The sequence below is a fragment of the Chiloscyllium punctatum genome, chromosome 8 (assembly GCF_047496795.1).
Source record: "Chiloscyllium punctatum isolate Juve2018m chromosome 8, sChiPun1.3, whole genome shotgun sequence".
NCBI classification, from domain to species: domain Eukaryota; kingdom Metazoa; phylum Chordata; class Chondrichthyes; order Orectolobiformes; family Hemiscylliidae; genus Chiloscyllium; species Chiloscyllium punctatum.
Window position 1 is genome coordinate 34,830,456 of NC_092746.1, and position 14,712 is coordinate 34,845,167.

Genomic DNA, 14,712 nt, shown 5'->3' on the forward strand with positions numbered 1-14,712 from the left:
TTGGCCCAATGGTAAAAGGATTGTACAGATGAGAACAAACTGATAGCCATTTCTGTAACCATCATTATGAGCACTACATTGCGTATGGCTTCTCAGTGCAAGGGTAAAGGACATGATGGACAATGTGTAAGAGATTCTGGAGAACAGAATGAGCCAGAGGTTGTGACACATGTTGGTATTAACAACAGACAGGGTCAGCATTATGGTCCTATGGCCAGGATTTCAGGTCCTTGGGTAGAAGTTTAAAAGCAAAACTCCAAAAGGTGGCAATCTCTGGATATTACAGCAAATGAAAGTAGAACAAGGAAGATAGTGAGGACCAATGTGTGGGTTGAGGCATGGTGCAGGAGGGTGGGTTTCAGGTGCTTGGGGCACTTAGACCAGTTCCTGGACAGAAAACATAATTTCAAATGGGCTGGATTAGACTGCAACAGAACTGGGATCAATGTCCTCATGGGGAGGTTTTTAACTTTGTTTTCGAGCGGGCCGGGGGTGGGGGGGGTGGGGGGGCGGGGTGGAGTGAGGAATGTGTGGTTTAAAATACATTAGTGGGATTGGCCACTGGTATATAGAAATAGTCTACGGGAATAAGATGGATAAAATTTTAATACAGTCAGGTCTCATATAACAGGATAGTTGCATTCTTGTGCTATTCTGTGTTCTAAAAAAATCACGCAAGAGCAGCACCATTTAAACGAATGGGGCGGAATCACATTCTAGCCAATACAGGTAAGGGAAGTTCATGTTCTACAAATAATGGTTCAAATTATTCAATCACATTAAAACCAATTCCTGTTGAAAAAACACACATTATAGCAGAACTGACTATACTACACACACTAGATAACAGAATAACTTGCTGTTATCTAAGATGGAACTAAGAGGAAATAGGAAGTTTAGGTGGGTTCAGAATACAAGCAAAAAAGCAACATCTAAATTAATGCTACTATGCACGTATGAGAATGTCTGGACTATGATTAATAAAACCCGTCAGTTAAAGGCACAGTTTGTTTTGTGAAAATAGGATGCTTTGGTTCAAAGAGAGTCCTGATTTGAAGAATGGCAGGATAAGGCATTAAGTATTCCTGGAGTCAAAATGTCAACGAAAAATTGGAAAAGAAGGCAAGGGGTAAAAACTGGCAGTATCTTTTATGGAAAACATTGCTATGTCCGACAGAGATGAAGTCTCACAGGGGTCAAAGACAGAATCTATTTGGCTAGAGCTGAGGAACAAAAGTCCAATTAGATTGTTTGATGTAATCAGAAGCCACCAGTCAGTGGAGGAGACAGAAATGAACAAATTTTCAATGAAATTATGGAATAAGTATAAAAGCTGATTTTAGTTTTCTCGGTAAGATAAGAATAGTAATGGGGTAAAGGGCAAAGAGAGGCAAGAGTTCCTAGAATGTGTGTTCAGGAATATTTTCTACAATAGCATCCTCCTAGTCAAACAAGAAAGGAGGTATTTTAAAACTGGTTTCTGGGAATGAAGTGGACTGAATTGATTAACTGTCAGTGGCTGGATACTTAAGATACCATTACCATGTATATTGATATTTAAATTCATCATAAAAAGGACAAGGAAAACCCCACAGTAAGTATAACAAAAGGGCGGGGGGGGGGAGGGAGGAGAGAAGAAGGGAAGCCAATTTCATCAGGTGAGAATTAGGCTAAGATCAACTGAAATCAAAATTTGGCAAGCAAAACAGGATTTGAATAATGGACTGCTTTGAGAGAGGAGATAGCTCAATTATAGACATGATATAAGTCTGTAGACAGGGCAAACAAATCTAAACTTCCCCAGATGATGAAACAGGTAGAAATTAAGATGCAAAATGAAATATGTGCTTATGACAGATGTCAGTGGACAATACAACCGGGATCAATGTGGAAAGCTCGAAAATGAAGTGAACAAGCACATAACAGAAGCAAAGAGACAGTATGAATTCAGGTTACCAGCTAATAAAAAAAGGAAATCCAAGAAATTCCTATAGGCATACAAAAACAGCAAAAATGGTGTACAAGGAACAATGGGACTGATTAGAAACAAAAGGAATTTACATATGGAAGCAGGGTGAACAACTGAGGCACAAAATAAATACTTTATACTCATATTTATCAAAGAATAAGACCATGTTGACAGGGCAGGCAATCAAACTACTTGAAGGCTTTACAATTGATATGGAGGAGGCAATGGGTAGATGTTGCACTTGATAAAACACCAGACTAAATGGGATGTTTCCAAGGAAGCAAAAAGAGTGGAAATTGCAGAAGCACTGGCCATAAGTTGTCTAGTATTTTTTTTAGATTCTGGGATGTTGCCAGAGGTTTGAAGAACTGCAATTGATAGACAAGTTTGTACAAAGAGTGCACAGATAAAGGTACAAAAACAACAGATAGTTCAACCATGTGGTGGGAACGTTTCTAGAAACAATAATATGGGACAAAGTTAATAGTCATATGGGCAAATGCTAATAATTAAGAAAGATTGGTGGATTTATAAAAAGCAAACTATGTTCAATTAGCCTGTTGGAGTTTTTGTTTGATTTGGTAACAAAAAAAAAGTGGAAAACAGTTAATGATTTGGACTTTCACACTGCAAGTCAGCAAATTACAAGTACTTGCTCATGTCTTCAAAGTTCAAGTTGTTACCATTTGATTCCCATCTTACTCCACTCCTTCTGTTGCAAGGTTTTCTCTCTTTCATGAATAACAGGATTACTTCGTATTTCAGTTGCTTTGTTCCTATTACTACATTCAGATCGAAGGCAATAGTTTTGTACCACTACTCTCCTCCCCACCCCCAATCCTTAACCCCTGAACAGTATGACATGAAGTCAATAACTCATGGAAACAAAAACACTTTCTATAAATAGGTGGTAGAGGAGTACAAAATTCTTAAATAATTTTAATGCTGGAAAAAAAATCTTATACCCATTTGCTTCTGGGTTAAATGTTCACTACCATTCCATTTTTACTGAGAACTCATGCAATTTTTGTTTCTCCTCTACATGACACACCTTCTGCCTGTCATTCATCAAATTTAAGCCTAGATGATCATCCAGTGGAAAGGTTAATGCCTTTAAAAGATCAACTGCTACAGTGCTAGTGCATTGTACAGGCATTTCTTGCAATCACACAGTCCTCTAACAGATGACAAGTGTCAGACAAGATCCAGACTCCCTCCTATTTCCAGACTAATCACTCTCTAAACAGTACAATTTCTGCACATCTTTCTATGCTCCCACAAGGATTAAATTCCTAAGATGATTTTCCTGGCTTGTTTGCTTCTAATTATGAGCTTTTAACTCACAATGTGAACAATAAAACGGCTTTGCACCTTGCTTCAGGACCCTGCTGCAAATGTGCAATTTCGGCTAAAAGTTGAGATGCTCTAATCTGATAAAGTACACAAATGGGACAAATGCACTTGTAAATAAAATATATCAGTAATTTCACCAATACAATACAAGGATTATTGATATGCTTTTAGTGGTAATCTTGTGCCTACACAAAGCTACTTAAATCATAAGGTTTTTTTGAAACCTTAATTTCAACAAAGAAGCTAACTATTCTGTTATCACCACAAGAATGTAAATACATATGTATGTTTTATTTACAATTTAACTATTTGAATTCTTTATTGCGGCTTACCATTACATTAAAGAAATAGTAATGCTTGGCAAGGCCTCTGAAAATCTTGTGCTAAAGCTACACTGTAAAACTGTCAGCACAAACACTAACAATGAAGTAAATTAAGAATCTAGCAAAAACAGCTTGTTACCTCTAACTCTACAAAAGGATGATAGCAAATGGAAGCAATTGTACGCAGTGTGATGAACTCAGCTAATTACAAAATATTTCTATTTAGCTTTGTCTCCAAAAACTCAAAATATTGTAGATATCAATAAAGGCTAAAAATGTACAGAGAATCCAGCTGCAGCCCAGCAACTGAGAGACAGAATGCATCTCTGGGCTCTGAATTACATTATGTCTTCCACAGTTTAGGTTACTTTCAGCAGAAACTTTGAAAACTACTGGGTTAACCATTTCTCAACAGCGAGGATGAGATCACACTGACTGATAAGTGAAGATTTTGTTTGAAAGAACAGAACCTGACTGAAACACCAAAGCCCGTAATACAGGATACCACCAAGGTTGAAAAGGCCCACACGCAAGCTAGGTAAATCGAGAAGGAGTAATGAAGTGGTGCCAAGTTAACATTTTACAGCTGGTAAGAGGGAGGAAAGATTGCTGGAAAATCTAGAGTGGGAGACAAAATGTGTGACACCTTGATTTGAACTTAAGGAACGGGGGTGTAAGAATATGTATTATACTGTAACTAACAGGAACATCAAAAAATTGATGGTACAAAAAGCAAATGGCACACCCATACTACTCTGAGTGCACAGAATACTCAACTACTCTCCTGAATTCACCATTAATGGAAACAGAGTGAATAGAAAGGAGCTAGCTTCACCGCTCACTATTCTTCGAAACCTCAATTATACCTCTCTTAGCCTTTTTTAGTTGAAGTTCTTCTCATCATGACCTTCTGTAACCTCTCAAGTGCGAGCATATGTTTCCTGTAATGTGGTGACCAGAACTGTACGGAAGTATTTTAGCTAGAATCAAACCAGTGCATCAAATGTGTGAAAACTTGTCAGAAGATTTGCTACAATCCAAGTAGTCTACACCAAATGCAGTACTTCATCAGTTTTCCTTGCCATTTCCTCAAAAAATTAAGATTTAGCAATTGTAACTGCCCTTTAGCGAATCCAAGTCAGCTGCCCTTGATTATTCCATGCTTCTCAAAACATCAACTTATAATGACCGTCAAACCCTTTCCTATTAATTTGCCCACTACGGGGCTAGTTAGTCAAACTATCATTTCCTCCCTTTTTAAACAATTATATATTATTAGTCATACTCCAACCTCCCACCCCCCGCACAAAGTTGTTGCTTTTTTTAATAGATATTTTTATTAGAAATTTAACATTTTTACAAGTTTACAAAAATAAACAAAACTCTCAAATACAAACATTGATATACAATTAAATCAAATATACAATAGCCAAAATTTAACAAAAGAAAAAAATACCGAAAAAGGAAAAAAAAACAAAACTCAACTGTCTACTTATCTAACCTACAACTAACCAGAGTGTATATTTAAGTCTCTTACATGCTCGGAATGTGTTAACATCAAATGTAATAAAACCCGTATTCGTGCGGGATTCCTCTCCTAAGGGGCCCCGGACCAGCCAGGTTTGTAATCTCAATTAAATAAAAGCCCTTGTTAGGATAGCCGAAATATCTGTATTTATGTAATTCAAGAAGGGCTGCCATATTTTATAAAATAATTCAGTCTTTCAGTGCACCATATTTGTAAGGAAGTCAAGGGGAATACATTCCATAATTAATCTGTGCCAATTTGAAAGTCCAGGGGGGCCCTCAGCCACCCAGTTCACCAAAATACTTTTCCTTGCACAGAAAGAGTGAATAGAAAATAGTCTCTTCCTCTACATGTCCAGGGAGGGAAGGTTTGAAAAGCCCAAAAGGAGAGATACAGGGTCCACTTTAATTTCCGTTCCTAAAATTTCTGTCAGGGTACTTGCTACTTTAGTCCAATATCTACGGATCTTATGACAGGTCCATAGGCAATGTACAAGAGTGCCCACCTCTATTTTATATTTGGGACATATTGGAGATGCTCCTGCCTTAAATTTTGCCAATCGAACCGGTGCTATATAGGCCCTATGAAGTATCTTCAGCTGGATAGCCTGGGTTCTGTTACAGATAGTAATTCTTCTAGCGTTTTCCCAAATATCATTCCATGTTTCTATAGAGATTTCTAGTTCCAAATCCTGATCCCATGTTTTAAGCAGATTGTCCATATCTCCCGATACTTCATCATGTAGTAAATGATAAATAGTACTGACGGAAGATACTCTCACTGATCATAGGACACTACATTCTCTATCTGATTTATAAAGACTATCTAATAACGCAGTCTTCTTCTGGATATAGTCTCGAATTTGGAAGTATCGAAAGAGGTCTCCATTAGGTAATCCGAATTTCTGACACAGCTGTTCAAAAGACATCAGGACCCCATCTTTAAATAGGTCCCCTAGACATGAGATACCCCTGGATCTTCAGAGTTTAAAAGTGGCATCTGTAAACCCCGGTTGGAATCCCCATGCTCCCACTATCGGCGCATGGGGAATGTTTTATGTGAATTATCCTCATTTTGCCGCATTATATTCCAAGCCTTAATTGTGTTTAGTATTATAGGGTTTTTACAGCGATCTGTAAATGATTTTCCTCTTGTCTGAAGATAAAAGGTTAATAAGTGGGTATTTTACTTTAGAGGCCTCGATGTCCAGCCAGATTGATTGTGGATCAGACAAGACCCAATCAGCTATGTAACTTAATAGGGAACTTAACTGATATTTCCTAAAATCTGTGAAGTCCAATCCTCCCCTTGCCTGTGGAAGCTTTAGCTTCTTCAGCTTAATGACGGGCCATCTATGATTCCAGATAAAGGAACCCAGCCAGCCATATAATTTACGTAGAGCCACCCTCGGCAGCATCACCGGAAGCATTCTCATAGGATATAGGAGACGGGGCAAAGTTGTTGCTTGAGAGGATTAGAAATTGCTGGCCTCTTCTCATTTCATTTGGACTGAATTTAACCCTTTCTTAAAAGATGCTAAATACTTTACTATTTCCCCCTTTAGCATTACTAGGTTGGCCTCTTACTCTTCGTACTTCTTGTAAAACATCTTTAGATTTTCCTGAACAATATTTTTCACGCCCTTTCATTTAATTGCTTTTCTAATTTTGTCTCTCTTTCCACCAATGCACTGAGAATCTTTGAGGCTTTCTGCAGTATTCTGGCATCTGACATAAACTTTCAATTTTTTGACCGATTTTAAAGAGTTATATGGTAATTTTGCTCTGTGTATAAAAACAGGAGAAAGAGTACTTTCCAGAAATGGGAAGAAGAGTGAAACCTTCCAATAAACTTACTAGTTTGCATTAATTGGAAAATAGGCAGAAAAGGAAAAAAAAACAATAAGAATATCCAAACAATCAAATGGCTGAATGGAGACAGAGAAGCATTCTCAATTACCACAATACTTGCAAAAGAAATCTCACTGTTAATATTACACATGGGACTGTGTTAAAAATGCAATACAAGGCATAAAGTATAGGTTGCAATGTTGAAAATACAGTGCTGTATAGTCTCATAACAGCCTGACCTTGTTGTGACAGATGTGGTTTACAGAAAATTTCCAAATCTGATTTTTGTTTTTCCTCACAACCGTACACTGCAGCTTTTAAAAGAAAGCTTCAATAGATTAAACTCTTCAGTAAAATCTGAAGAAATTTGATATTGAAGACTCCATAATATAACATCCTCAGTTTTGAGCTTCATTAATTCTCCTTACCTTAGGAATAAGCATCATTGCAGGTTAGAAATACAGTACAAACTCAGAAACACATCATGATCAAAACGCATCATGTCCAAACATATTGTGGAAGCATTTCACTAAACATTAATTGCTGATGTGCTACTTGAAAATTATGCTCAGATTCTACAGGAACTTGTTGCTGCCCACCAGATTGTTTATTTCTCGACTGCTGTAATGTGCCCATGCCATGTTGCTGCAAGTGAACAATGAAAATGGCAATTATATAATTAAAGCATTGTGCTCATTGCTTCCAACTTAATGAATGCACCATTATGAGTGAATAATCGGTGTTGATTTCACATTCTTTTCAAATTCATACTTTTACTTTAGGCAGTAAATGCGCACACATGGGTGTATGTTCCAATTTTTGTTATCTGTATGTGCTAAGTGAGCAAGTGTGATACAATAGGACTACTCAATTTCAAAAGAGTGTTTTATCCCTATTACATCCCTAGTCTCTAACTAGATTGGATTAAAACCTGGGCAGATGACCTTGGAAGAACTGAGGGTATTGCTTACTGTGGTTGTGGCAGAAGGCCTATCTCAGGGATCTAGCACCATACCCAAAACTAAAGCATAATGCAGGAAATATCCCTCCAACCCTGACCCCCACATAACTTCCTGTTCCCCATCCATTCCAACTCAAGCCCTTGTTCCCAGTTATACCAAGTTATGCCAAATACCCACTCACAATGGTTCTTCAAACTCCTTGTGTCCAAATTCCCCAGCCAGCCATTCCAAACTATGGTCCCTCATTCCACCAAGCATTCCATCACACAGAACAACTTTTAAAAAATCCAAAGAAATGTGGATGTTAGAACTCACAAACAAAAACAGAAATTGCTGGAAAAGCTCAATGGGTCTTGCAGCAACTGAGGACAGAAAGCAGAGTTTATGTTTCAGGTCCAGTGACCCTTCTCCCATCACACTTCTGACTTGTGTTTCATAGATGATGGACATATTTTGGAGAGATTGGTGGTCAGTTCTATGGCTGGTCCAATACAGTTTCCAGTCAATGTCAAACCCCAGGATGTTGGTACTGGGGCGATTCAGCTATGGTAATGCCATTGAATGTCAAAGGGTGATGATTAGATTCTCTCTTGTTCGAGACAGTCATTCCTGGCACCTGTTTGGTGAAAATGTTACATGCCACTGTCGGCCCAAGCTTCAAGTTGTCCAGGCCTTGCTGTGTATGAACAAAAGCCGCTACAGGATCTGAGAAGTAGTGAATCATGCTGCACAATATACAACCATCAGAAAACGTTATCACTTTTGATTGGATGATGGAAGGAAGGCCATTGATGAAGCAGTTCAAGATAGTTGGGCCAAGGACACTAACCTGAGAAACTCTTGCAGAAATATCCCAGACCTCAGATGGCCCATGCAAATAGTAGGAAAATTAGAGGGGTGCTGGTCTTGGGACTCAGCTGAATGACCAACAACTACAAGCATCTTCCTTGTGCTAGGCATGACTCTAATCAATAAAGAGCATTGCCCTCGTTCCCATGGATTGAAGTTTTACTAGGGATGCTGTCTTGATGTCCAGAGCAGTCAACTCTTGACTGAGTTCAACTCTTTTGTCCATAGTTGGACTAAGGCTGTAATGAAGTCAAGATATGATGGTACACAATGAATCATAGATGCCAAGTTTTGGTTTGGTAAATCTGTTTGAAATCTGTCCCATTTAGCCCAGGGACAGTGCTGTACAACATGTTGGAGTACATCCTCAATGTAAAGGTAGGATTCTGCCTCTTCAAGGATTGTGCAATGAACACACTTCCCTTGTATGGGAAAGGAACACCAAGTGGAGTGAGCAGGGGATCAATTTAGGTGAAGTACACAACCTTCACATGGTATAGGTTTTCCCGTCCCCACCCCACCACCTTTACCAACTCCCACTGTTTCCACAATGCTCTCTTAACATCAGAGATATCAATCTAAGAGCATCAAAATAGGTCACTTTTGGGGTTAAAAGAAGTCCGCAAAATATTGTCTTACAGGTAATAATGTTGCAAACGTGACAATTCAAAGATTCGAAAAAGAAAATCAGACAACTTAATTCATGCACAAGTAACTTTTAACTTCTTGACTCAGAGCACCAACATTGTCTACTTTTGAGCTTTATGTTGAATTTAGTGTGTAAACTCATTCCAGAAATGGATTTTGTCTCTCTAGATAGTAGTTATCCATTTCTAAAGTCATGCAGATCACATAATTAGCTGAAGTTGATATATAAACGAGGTTAAAACAATGACTGCAGATGCTGGAAACCAGATTCTGGATTAGTGGTGCTGGAAGAGCACAGCAGTTCAGGCAGCATCCAAGGAGCTTCGAAATTGACGTTTCAGGCAAAAGCCCTTCATCAGGAATAAAGGCAGTGAGCCTGAAGCATGGAGAGATAAGCTAGAGGCCCTTCCCCCACTCACCCATTGTACTCTATGCTACTTTCTCCCCACCCCCACCCTCCTCTAGCTTATCTCTTCCAGCACCACTAATCCAGAATGAAGTTGATATATCACAACTCCGTTCATCTAAGAAGGAACACAATTAGCTACAATTTCTGAGCACTAGAGAAATACACTAGATAAAAATAAGCGATTAAGTAATGAAATGCTTGGATGCATTTCAATGACACTGGTCTTCCAGGAGCCAAAATTCTGAAATGTTTTGTGACTTTAAAATGCTACTAATGTGGATATAGGATTCATAGGAATTGGTTTAGCTCATTTAGCTGGATTGTTGGTTTACAGAGCAGTGTGGTGCCAACAGCGTGGGTTCAATTCCCATCACTGGTTTGAGGTTACCATGAAGGGCTCTCTTTCTCAACCTCTTCCCTCTGAGGTCTGGTGGCTCTCAGGTTAAATTACAACCATTGCTTCTCTCTCTAATGAGAGCGCAGTCCCTATGGTCTGGCAAGACTATGGCGACACACAGGATCCAGGAAAATCTGGCATCATTTAATGAAAATGTCAAAAGGCTATGGATATCCTTTTTAAGTGCACCATCCATACACCTGTATATATTTTTAATTGTGGATAATTGGTATTTAATTACTGATGCAAGTGGTAAAGGAGAGTGAAATGAGTCACATATCTTTTGAAGTGCTCAGAATAAAGGCAGGTTTGAAGATACACAATGCTTGGATTTTCAAAAGGTATTTGATAAGGTGCCATACCAAAGGTGCACAAAATGAAAGGGAGTAACATATATTAGCAGAGACTGCTTGCAGAAAAGAGAATTTGCATAAATGTATCTTCGTCTCATTTGCAGGATGTGATAAATGGAGTTCCATAAGGGTCTGTGCTAAGGCCTCAAACATTTTACAATTTCTATTAAGAATGAAGGGAGCAAAGGCACGATAGGTAAACTCACATACAACACTGAGATAAGTAGCATAGTACGCTGTGAACACTACCTGGGAAGTTACATACAGCTATAGATAGGCTGAGGGACTGGGCAAAAATCTGGCAGATGGAGTATAACGTGGAAAAAAAAGTGAAGTCATTCACTTTTCAGGAAGAACAAAAATAAGTATTATTTAAACAGAAATAACTAAAGAATTTTGAGGTACAGAGGGATCTCGGTGCTCTTGTGCAGGAGTCACAAAATTTAGTATGCACATACAGTATACATACACGTCAATGGATATTACCTTTTTTACGATGTGAAGTGAATATAAAAGTAAGGTTATCTTTCAGTTAACAAGCACCGCTGAGACATTAAGTATTTTGTACAGTTTTGGTCTCTTTATTTGATGAAAGATGTAAATGCATTGGGGGCGGATCAGGGGAAATTTACCAGATTATCACACTGAATGAGTGGGTTGTCTTATATTTCCACTGGAGTTTAGAAGTACAGTGAATTGATGAAGTGTGCAAGATCATTAATGGTTTTGACAGGGATTTCTCCTCTTGTGGGCCAATCCAGAACTCAAACACTATGTAAAAATTAGGGGTCACCCTTACTGCCCAGAGATGAGGATGTGTGTGTTGTGGCTTTGGAACTTAAAGTGGTGAAAGCCCATTGCTGAATACCTTTAAGACAGAGATGGACAGATTCTTATAGAAAATCAGGATCATCAAAGATAGGAATGTAGAATTTGAAACACAAACTAATCAGTCACGGTCATATTAAATGTAGGAGCAGAGCTGAGAGCCTGAATGGCCTACTTCTGCTCCTACTTTACATGGTTGTATATTGTTTAGACATAAATGTGGAAATATTGTTTAAAATGTAAATAAATCCACTCTGTGGAGAGCTACGAAGCCCAGGCCAAATACGTGATCAGCCCCACGTTTCAATCTGTTCTGACGAAGGGTCACTGGAGCTGAAATGTTGACATTGCTTATTCTCCACAGATGCTGCCAGACCTGCTGAGTTTCTCCAGCAATTGCTGGTTTGTTTAAAACCTGTAATTGTTCATGAACAATCAAGATTTAAGCAATAAAATTGTGGGGAGTTGTTGAACAAAGTAACAGTTAAAAATACATATCCTGAACTCCATTTTTATTGCTTTTAGTTGCCAATTTAAATGATCTCAGCCATGACCCAATGAGTATGTTATCTGTCTGCCCATTATCTCTTGCAAATGGTTTACAGGTTGAAGAACAAAGCTTGTTTCATTTATTCATTTTTATAAGTTGTGTTTTGCAGCACAGTATACTGAATGTCAGATTGTATTATCTGAAACTGCAAATATTTCATTTCCAAACAGCACTTTTAATATCTTTCTTCTAGATCCATCCATGTTTAATTTTCTAAAATCAATATTAAAAAGCAACAAAAAAATTAATGGAATGGACAAAATAATCAGAAACCATTTCAGTGCTGGAATTCTCTAAGAGGCAAATGTACAAAGTATTCTCTACCCGCTATGATTCTTATTTTATGTTCCACAAGTTGCACATTGTGCACTTCTGTACAATGTTTGATAACACCGGATTCAACACATGCCCATCACATTTTCTCTCTATAGCTTTTGCAAGTGCTTTTTAATTTGTGCTTACTCCCATCATTTGCTGCAGGGAACCAAACAGTGCAACTGTGTTACTCAGACAAATAAATCAAAACATACCAACTCTTGAAAATATTGACAACAATCCTGCTGATCTCTCTGAAAACCAGAACAGTTAATGCTAAAAATGAACATTGCTCCAAGATGGAACAGGTGAACATAAAAGGCTTTTCATATCAAAGAGCGGTCATTGCCAATGGCCAGCACCAGTTACACCCAGCCTTCTTGAGGCTGAATTGAAACTTAGTTCCTTACCCAGTGAGAACTAGCCAGGGTGATTTAAAATATCAGCCTTGCAAAACTAAGTGTGAGGAGGTTTCACATTTCCTGGCAAGAGGCCTAATCCATAGCTGATTGTCATACCATTGTTCAAGGTAATTCAAATAAAATGTTTTGGAACTAATTAGTGGTCATTTCTTCTCACGTAAATTTAAAAAAAATTCCTTTTAATTGCTTGGTGTATACCCTTTTAAACTTCTTTCATTAAACAGTACAACTTTTCCCGTAAAGAATATTCAGATAGGTTGGTTAGAATAGTCATTCAGAGAATCCCTATAATGGGAAAGGCGACCATTTTGCTCAACAAGTCCAAAAAGTATCCCAACCAGGCCCATTCCCCTTCCCTATTACTCTACATTTCCTCTGACTAATGCACCAACACATTCCTGAATAGTATGGGCAACTTAGAAAGGCCAATTCACCTAATCTGCACATCTTTGGATTGTGGGAGGAAACTGGAGCACCCAGATGAAACCCACACACACAGGGGAAGAATGTGCAAACTCCACACAGACAGCCGCCCGAAGCTGGAATCAAACCTGAGTCCCTGGTGCTGTGAGGCAGCAGTGCTAACCACTGAGCCACCTTGTCACATGTCACATTGTTCTGTGAATCAAGGTAAAGACAATGAGAGTTTTGATTTTGAAGTATTAAAGAAACCAGTAGTTTCAGCTATTGCAAAAACAGAAAATCTTAGAAATTAGCAGATCAGATACTATCTACAGAGAAAGAAACAGCCAACATTTCACATCAATGATCTTTCTTCTGACAAAATCATAACTTGCTTTATATTAATGAAGAAATTATAGCTCAGCAAATCCAAAGTCTGGATTCCTTTTGGATCACTGAAATTCAGTCATTGGAAGTTAATGAGTTGCAAGTACAAATATTAAAATAATTTGAATTATTTAATGCAGAATTTCATAAGTAAGCCACATTAGGTGTTTATGTTTTCAAACACTGGAGATTTAGTTTTTGTCCCAGAATAGCAAATGCATCTTCAAGGTCTGCCACCGTTCCTTAATTGGCTTTCCCTTAGCCCAGGAACTGAACTGTGGTGAACTTTGTCTTAAATTTTCCTTTTTTATCATTATCTTTGATATCTATCATTGATGTAGGCACTGTGGTGCGGCAACTTATAAAATTTTTCACTTTTTAAATGAAAAAGTACACGTGTCAATAAATTTCTATTCTATCATTTTCAAGCTTTGATGATATGTTAGATGCACGCGACAGCAGTGTATACCTGAAATAAAAGTGTAGGTGTGACCATATGACAGTTCAGCTAACCTGCAGTAACCAACGTTGAATTTTGGTTAACAAAAGGTCATTTTTCTGCGGGATTCCCTATTGTCAGTCAAATGTTGACCAGCTTCAACATAACCAGAATTACGTGTCATCAGATTTTGACACATCCTAATTCTGTTGCAAAGTAGCTAAGGATATGCCTTTTGGTAATCTTAGGCTGATAGTCTGCACAAGGTTTATTCATTTAGCAATTTCACTGTTCTTGCATCAGGAAAGAAGTGATTTATATTTAAACTCTATACATTTATTGAATGTACAAGAATATTTGAGAGTTTTGCGCTAATAGATACACCAAACCAGAAAGGCTACAGCTATTCCTCATTAGCCATTTAATTTGCTTCATAGTGGAGATAGATGAAAAATAGCAATAATGGTTGTATTAGTTTCTGTTATTAGATATCAAATATTTTAATGACCATACTGTATCTTTTAGTTCCTGTGGATAGTAAAGTAATGCATAAATGCAGTAAAGCAATACTGTGTGAAATGAGATTGTAATTAAACACAATACAGAAAATCAGTTCAATTTTTACCATCTGGAGAAGTAGGATGATAAGCATTTTTGGAGAACAAAACAGGAGAATACATAATAAATTTGAGGATATGGTGAGGGGTACAGAACGTGGCAGTCCTTAG

The 14,712-nt window shown here is 37.9% G+C and overlaps 1 protein-coding gene across 2 annotated transcripts in view; it reads right to left on the minus strand.

Annotated features, from left to right (window-relative positions):
• Positions 1-14,712, minus strand: part of LOC140480465 (aryl hydrocarbon receptor-like) — a 195,421-nt gene that overhangs the window by 83,441 nt on the left and 97,268 nt on the right. The gene's annotated exons all lie outside the window — the stretch shown is intronic.